Source organism: Panthera pardus, unplaced genomic scaffold (genome assembly GCF_024362965.1).
Source record: "Panthera pardus isolate Hobbes unplaced genomic scaffold, ASM2436296v1 HiC_scaffold_15, whole genome shotgun sequence".
NCBI lineage: Eukaryota > Metazoa > Chordata > Mammalia > Carnivora > Felidae > Panthera > Panthera pardus.
In genome coordinates this window covers 39,778,465-39,786,620 of record NW_026526710.1, presented here as the reverse complement: position 1 = coordinate 39,786,620, position 8,156 = coordinate 39,778,465, and the positions used below count along the sequence as shown (strand labels likewise).

Here is an 8,156-nt window from a genome sequence, read left to right as displayed (position 1 = left end):
AATTGTCCAATAGCCCCCATCTCACTGAGGGAAAAGACAGTTCTCACAATGACTTACAAGGCCTTCCATGACCTGGCACCTAAAAGTTTTCTGATTTCATCTTCTATTCTTTCTGTTATGATGCCTCTCCAGCCACACACCTGCTTTCTGTTTCCCCACCGTTCCAGGAATGCCCCTAACTTGGGAATTTTATACTAACTATTCCCTCTGTTTGCAGTGTTCTCCCTTCAGGGAGCCATGTGGCTCACTCCCATACCTCCTTCAGGTCTTCGCTCAAGTATCACCTTATTAGAAAGCTTCCCCAGCTAACTTACAATTGCAACCATATCTCTCATCCCAGCACTCTCTTCCCTTTTCCTGTTTAATTTTTTCCCATAGCACATATCATCATTCGATATACTATTTATTTTACTTATTTACTGATGTTCTCCCTCACATCCACAAAATGTAGTCTCCATGTATACAGGGAATTTTTGGTGTGTTTTATTCATGGCTATATGCCTAGCACCTAGAATAATGTTTGGCATATAGTAGGCTAGAAAATATTAATAAGTATTTTGAATGAATGGTCATATCTTGCTTCAAGGCCATGTGATGAAACAAATCTCAAGTACAGCTCAAACACAAGGCTCTGAGGAAATGATTTCCATGACCACTTATCTGCTTACACTACCCCAAAGAACAAGAAGCTGTATTGTTTTTGCTTTATTTTGTTTCGATTCCCTTATACATCATGTTCTTATATAATGTATAAGCATGTCCTTAGACAATGTATACAGCCTGTCCTTGTATCCCAGGACAGCTGTCCCTTCCCATTTACTCTGCTCTATTCTCCCTCCATCATGTGGTTTCTCCACCATAGTATAGTCTGTTCTTTCTAAAGAGGAAAACTACCTTACTAAAATGTAAATAAATCTTAGAGTTGGCCTGTACGTCAGAGATAAGTATAAGCAATGAGACAGAAGCAGAGATTTTCCATTATAAAAAAACAAACTATTTGAAAAACCAGGAATCAATTTTTTTTTCCTGCTCTTGACCTTGAGCAAACTGGGCTGGTTAGTCTAGGGTAGAAATGGAATGGGGCTTCTAGCTGGATTGAATGTGTCAACTGGGTGTATTAGCTGCTAATTTAGGATCATGATATGCTTCAAATAACATTTAAATATCTGTATGCTGTATTGTTGGGGAAAGTTCTCAGTTATATCCTTCTCACCCTGCATGTCAGCAAAACAGTCAGGGTGGATCTGTAATGTCTATGCTTAATGCACTCTAATGGGCTGGTTTCTACTAGTCACAGACACATGCCAGTTTTTGTTACAGTTGATGCACATGGTCACTCACAGTACCTTAATGTAGTTTAGCTCACTGACCATGATTTATATAACCTGCAGTTTCTGTCTAGTCGACTCATTCATTCTCTCAATCCTTGAATCATCTAAACCTTCCTTAATAATTTCACCTGCATTTTGTCTTCTAGTCCAGAACTTCCCTGTTCATTCTTTAACCCATAGAGAAACCATCAGCCAGTTAATATCACCACATTATCACCCCAGCCACCACGCTCTTGCTCCAAATTCTATTTGAGTCAATCCTAGAATCTCCAGCCTTTCTTCAGAGTTAGGTCTCCTGAAAGATTTGTCCTTCTCACTCTTTTCAACACCTACGATCCCAATACTGCTTCTAGGAGCAGAGGATGTACACTAAGGCCCCAAACAAACAGTTTTGCCCTACACTTAATTTTCACAGACTCCTCTGTAGCCTGTCTAAGGAGGAAGGGAAGATAGCTAGGATAGCTGTGAAGGGCATTGCCCAGGGACACAGGCCCACTTAGAGACTGAGCTTAGTAATAAGATTATAGAATGCTTCCCCTCCTCCACATATACCCCCACCACTGCCACCAACAGGGCTTCAGTATAATAACAGTGGCCTACAGCTGAAAGAGTTCTGAGAGACAGGTTTTCTCTAAGGTGAAGTACTTAGGAAAGCCCAAAGTTAACAAGGGAGATAAAACGAGGATGTAAGAGAACTTTGAAGCTTCTGGCACCTACAGCTCCAGCAAACATTAAACACAGCCCAACTCCTAGCCAGGTTAACACAAAATCTCACACTAATGGCCTATTACCTGATACATCACGTGAGGCTTTCAACAAAAAATTACACGGCAAAACAAACAAACAAAAAAACACAGCCTGAAGAAAGAGAGCAAGTGTCAGAACCATACATAGATATAACACAGTTACTAGAATTATTAGACAGGGAATTTAAAATCATTATGTTGAATATGTTAAAGGCTCTAATGGAAGAAAATAGGCAACATGCAAAACAAGTGGTTAATGTAAGCAAAAAGATGGAAACTCTTAAGAAAGAATAAAAAAGAAAGGCTACATATAAAAAATACTGTAACAGAAGTGAAGAATATCTCCAATGGAATCATTAGTAGACTGGATATGAATGGGGAAAGAGTCAGTGAGCTTTCAGATACGTCAATATAAACTTTTCAAACTGAGATGCATAGAGGAAAAACAAGTGGAAATGAAATAAAACAGAACACCCAAGAACAGTGAGACAATTACAACAGATGAAACTTATGTATAGCTGGGATATCACAAGGAGAAGAAAGTGAGAATGGAGTAGAGAAAATATTTGAAATGATAATGGCCAAGAACAGACACCAAACTACAGATTCAGGAAGCTCAGAGAATACCAGGTTGGATAAATATCAAAAGGTATATACCTTGGCATATCATACTCAAATTTCAGAGAATCAATGACCAAGAGAAAATCCTTAAAGAAGCTAGAGAAACAAAACATCTTACATATAGGGAAGGAAAGGTGTGAATTACATTGGGCATCTCATCAAAAGCCATGCAAGCAACAAGAGAGAAGAGTGAAATATTTAAAATGTTGAAAGAAAAAACCGACCAACCCAGAGTTCTATATCCCTCAAAACTGTCATTCAAAAATGAAGGATGGGGTGCCTGGGTGACTCAATCAGTTAAGAGTCCAATTTGATTTTGGCTGAGATAATGATCTCATGGTTCATGAGATTGAGTCCCACGTCAGACTCTGTGCTGACAGAACAGAGCTTGCTTGGGATTCTCTCTCCCTCTCTGTCTCTGCCCCTCCCCCATTCACCCTCTCTTTCCCTCTCTCTCAAAATAAATAAATAAACTTTTTTTAAAAAGTGAAGGAGATTATGTGCGTGAAAAACAAGCCACAGACTGGAAAAATATATTTGTAAAACACACATTTGATAAGAGACTTGTAGCCAAAATATGCAAAGAACTCTTAAAACTCAATGATAAGAGAACAATGAAGCCCAATGAAAAAGTAGGCCAAAATTGCTCTTTTACCCTCTCCACCAACACAGGCTGCATTCACACCAAAACCATGAAGAAGGCCACCCGAGTCATCACTGAGAAGTACTACACACTCCTGGAAGTACTTCCACGCCAATGAGCACACGTGTGAGGAGATCACCATTATTCCCAGCAAGAAGCTCACAACAAGATTGCAAGCTATGTCACACATCTAATGAAGCGGATTCAGAGATGCCTGGTGAGAGGAATCTCACCACACTGCAGGAGGAGAAAAAAGAATTATGTTTCTGAGGTCTCAGCCCTGGATCAGGAGATCATTGAAGTAGATTCTGACACTAAGGAAATGCTGAAACTCTTGGACTTTGGCAGTCTGTCCAATCTACAGGTTGTAGACACTCAGTCTACAGTTTTGATCAATTTCAAAACACCACGTGGATCTGTTTGAATCTTTCTATTGGGCTGTATTATCTTCAATAAACCTTGGACAACAACAACAACAACAGAAAGTAGGCCAAAACCTGAACAAATACCTCACCAAAGATGATATACAGATGGAAAATAAGCACATGAAAAGATGCTCAATATTATATCTTTATAGAATTGCAAATGAAAACAACAATGAGATCCTGCTACACACCTGTTCAAATGGAAAAAATCCCAAACACTGACAGCACCAAATACTGACAAGGATGTGGAGCAGCAGGAGCTCTTACTGCTGGTGGGGATGCAAAATAGCACAGCCACTTTGGAAGACATTTTGGCAGTTTCTTACAAAGCCAAACATAGTCTACCATATGATCCACCAATTGTGCTCCTTGATATTTACACAAATACATTGAAAACTCATGTCTACCCAGAAATGTTCACATAAATGTTTATTCATAATTGCTCCAAATTAAAAGCATCCAATATGTCCTTCAACAGGTGAATGGACAAATTGTAGTACATCCAGAGAATGGAATATTATTCAGTGATAAAAAGGAATAATCTATCAAGCCATGAAACGACAGGAAGGAACCTTAAAAGCTAATTATCAAGTAAAAGAAGACAATCTGAAATGCCTACATATTGTATGATTCCAATTGTAGGACATTCTGGAAAAAACAAAACTATAGACAATAAAAATATCAGTGGTTGCCAGGGGTTTGGGAATGTGGGAAGGGGTAAGGAGTCTTACTGTAACACTGGAGTCTTTTAGGATGAAACTATTCTGTATGATATCATAATGGTGGATACATGTCATACATTCATCAAAACCCCCAAATTTGTACGATACAAAGAGTGAATCCTATTGTAAACTACGGACGTTAGTTAATAAAAATGTATCAACACTGGTTCATCAATAGTAATAAATGTACCACACCAATGCAAGATGTTAATAATAGGGGAAACTGTGTGTGGGTGAGAAGTAAGGAGGTATATGAGGATTCTGTATTTTTCACTCAGTGAATGCTCTAGAAAATACAGTCTAGTAATTTAAAAAAAAAAAAAGTGAAGGAGAATAAAGACCTTGTCAGACAAAACCTTCAATCTGGAAGCTTCTGAAACTGATACAGCCTGCTGAGTTTGGGGCACACTTGGCAGACTATAGAAATTTAGCATTCCTGGATGTGAAGAGACTTCACCACTTTGCTCAGTGTGAAAAAGTAATTATGTGCCCCAGTTCGGAAAAGTAAAGATGTGTATTTTATCAATATAGAGTGGAGACTAGCATTTGTTGGCATATGACTGATCCTGTGCTAGGTGCTCATGTGACTGATTCTGTGTTAGGTGCTTAACATGTCACATTATTCCGTTCCTCTCTTCCTTCCTTTAAAGAAGATACAAGGTCCTTAAAGAGTTTACTGTCTAGTAGAGGAGACTGGCAATTGTAGGGTAGTCCAGTATTGTGAGGTCTATGTGCCTGTGATAAGGAGATTATAAGGTATGGTGGCAGCACATGATAGAGTACATATCCAGCCTTGAGGGCACAGGAAAGGCTCTTATGGGAGGTGACATCTACGATGACCTGAGGATGAGTGGCAATTAGTCAGGTAAGGGGGAGGGGAGACACGGGGAGAGAAGCAGATTCCAGGCAGAGAGAACAACCTCTGTGAAGGGCCAGAGGTGAATGAAAGTCAACAGTGTTCAGGATAGAGAGAACTTACAATGCCAGAACTATGGAAACCAAACATGATGCCAGGGTGGTAAGAAAGGACTAGATCTTGCCAGCCAGGGTGAGAAATATCCTGAGGGCAGTGAGACGTTGTGTAAGGAGGGGAGTAAACCAAAATTACTTGCTCTTCCCAAAGATGTCTCTGGATGGATTGTGGAGAATGGGCCAACCTTAGGGACAGAGGACTCTTACAATGATCTAGGCACCCAAACTAGAGATGGAGATATAGCTACTAAGCTTCAAGAGAGCTGGAATCAAGAGCTGAAACCTGGCAGTTTATTTGATTGGAGAGTGGTGACAAGGAGAAAGAAATTCGAGAGATAAGTTTTCTGGAGACACCTGATGGCATCTTTAACTGAGTAGAAAACAGATCTGTGAGGTTAGAGAGAGGAAAGATGATGGTTTCCGTCTGGAACATTTGGTTTTGAAAAGCCTGTGGGACATGGGTTAGAGTGTATGGACGTGAAACTTGGAAAAGAAATTTGGGCTGGAGAGAAAAGACTTGAAAGTTGCTGGCATAAAAGTAGTGGTTAAAGTGGGAGATTTATTTTTACAACAATCATTAAGGCAGATATTTCTCTCCCTGTTTTCAGAAGAGGGAAGCAAGGTTTGGAGAGCATAAATAATTTGCTCAAAATCAGTCAGGGAGTGGTGGAGCCAGGATTTTTAACTGGTACGTTTCCACTGCACACCATTGTTTCTGGGTAAATGCACTGTTTCTGAGTAATCTGATTATACTGCTCCTATGGCTTTTTTCCTCCCACATCTGAGAATTCTGGAAAACATTCCTCCTTGTCACAGAAACTAACCTGGAGAAATGTCACTGTTCACAGCTCAAAACTTCTTTTTTGGAAGCTAAGATAAAATGCATCAACTTCTTCATGAGAGTTTCCTTTCATCTGGACGGAATGATGCCAATGATGCTTGGTCTATGAAAGGAGCCCTGAGTGTCCTTCCAAACCAGACCTGTAGTGGGGACAACTCTTGCCATTATGTTAACAGTCTACCTCCTCACGCACTAAGCTGACATTGCACATGTCAGATAAGTGGTGACAGAAGCAGCCAACCCATTCCATTTGCTGATACAAGGCTGGCTCCAGGACTTCTCGCTCTGTGTTTGACCCATCCTCCATCCTGTCACTTGTCTCCTCCTCATGGAGATTCCCAAATCTCCCTCAACCTGGCCCACCAACTCCACCTCCTTTCTCAGTCCTGATAGCACCAGAGTTGAAGCCTTTTCTTATTTTCCATTCAGAGGGAAACTGGATGTTCTTTGTGATGACCTCATCTCTCTTGGCATCCCCCTTCCCACCCCCATCTCCCAGGCACTGTCATTTTCATTTGCATGGCCTCTGGGGTCTTCAACTATGGAGGGACCTGCTTCATAGCTGACACCAAGGCTCAAACTCTAACCTCTCACACTTTCTCATATAACATCTCATCTGCTGGTGGAATACATTTGTTTGTGATTACAGGCTGCTTACAATACCATTGCACAGGGCCTTATGTTATGGCCCAGCGCCATGAGAAAACACATTAGTAATTTTTTATGACCCTAATGCAACCATGCAGGATTTCCCTAAAACAGAAAACATGAAGGGATTTTATTGTCTTGCACTATTAGATATCCCTTATGGCTGATGCATGTATATTAGAACTAACAGAACATAGGATTTTCCAGACATTTTGGGCTGAGAGGTTTCTGACTCTAATTAGTGAACATCCCTTGTTTATCTGCTCTGGGGGACATAAAACACACAAGGAAATTACAAACAAAAGGCATCAAGGTTTTGAATGTTTCTCTTGATATATTAACTTACTCCTGGGCTTAAATGAGATGCTCTTAGTAAGCCACTTCTGAAAGTAACTGTGAAATGATAAAAATTGGAAGAGACTGGTGAATTCTCAAAGATTCTTACTGCACCTCTTTGAAAAATAGCATACAACATGGACTTCAGTTAGACCAGGACACCATCTGGCTCTCCTATGGGGTGGCTCTCTGTCTCTGTCTCTGTCTCTCTCATGCATGCACACACACACACACACACAAGCACACACATGCATACACCCCATCAAATAAAAATGTCTAAAAAGAGAATAGTGGACTTTCACTTGGCCTTAAGAATAAATACATACATTATTTCTATATAAAAAAAACATTCTATGTTTGGCACTGTTAATGGCGTTCAATGTCTACCCAGGAGTTTTTTGATAAACTAGCAGGAGAGAAGTTGAGAGTTTCTAGCTCTCTCAGAGGAACTACACTGGAACATTTTAATTACTTTTCTGTGGAGGACATGCTCATTCTAAATCTGGCAGGTCTTAGAGGCCTCTCCACCCAGCTGGGAGTGTGTTCCCAAGTGCCCAGGGGGTGAAGGTAAGTCAGCCAAGAGTATGAGAAGACAACAGACCCCAGGCAATGAACAAACCCTATCTAATAAAAGGGCTTAAATTAGAATATTTGGAAACATTTTTAATACAGAGTGTTAGTAGTTGACACGGTGGTGTCAATTATTTAAACTCTGCATAAAAGTGTGACAGCTACCTTTTCCAACTGCCTATCAGCCTTCAAATACATGCATCCCATTGAGTGGCAAAGGGTGAGAACCTGGCCAAGCATTTCCGTAGTAAGATCCATGGGAAAAACATAGTAGACAAAGCAGAATAATAAAGTACAATGA

At 40.2% G+C, this 8,156-nt stretch overlaps 1 pseudogene; it reads left to right on the top strand.

Annotated features, from left to right (window-relative positions):
* Nucleotides 1-3,273: 3,273 nt before the first annotated feature.
* Nucleotides 3,274-3,993, top strand: LOC109276534 (40S ribosomal protein S17-like; annotated as a pseudogene).
* Nucleotides 3,994-8,156: the final 4,163 nt, after the last annotated feature.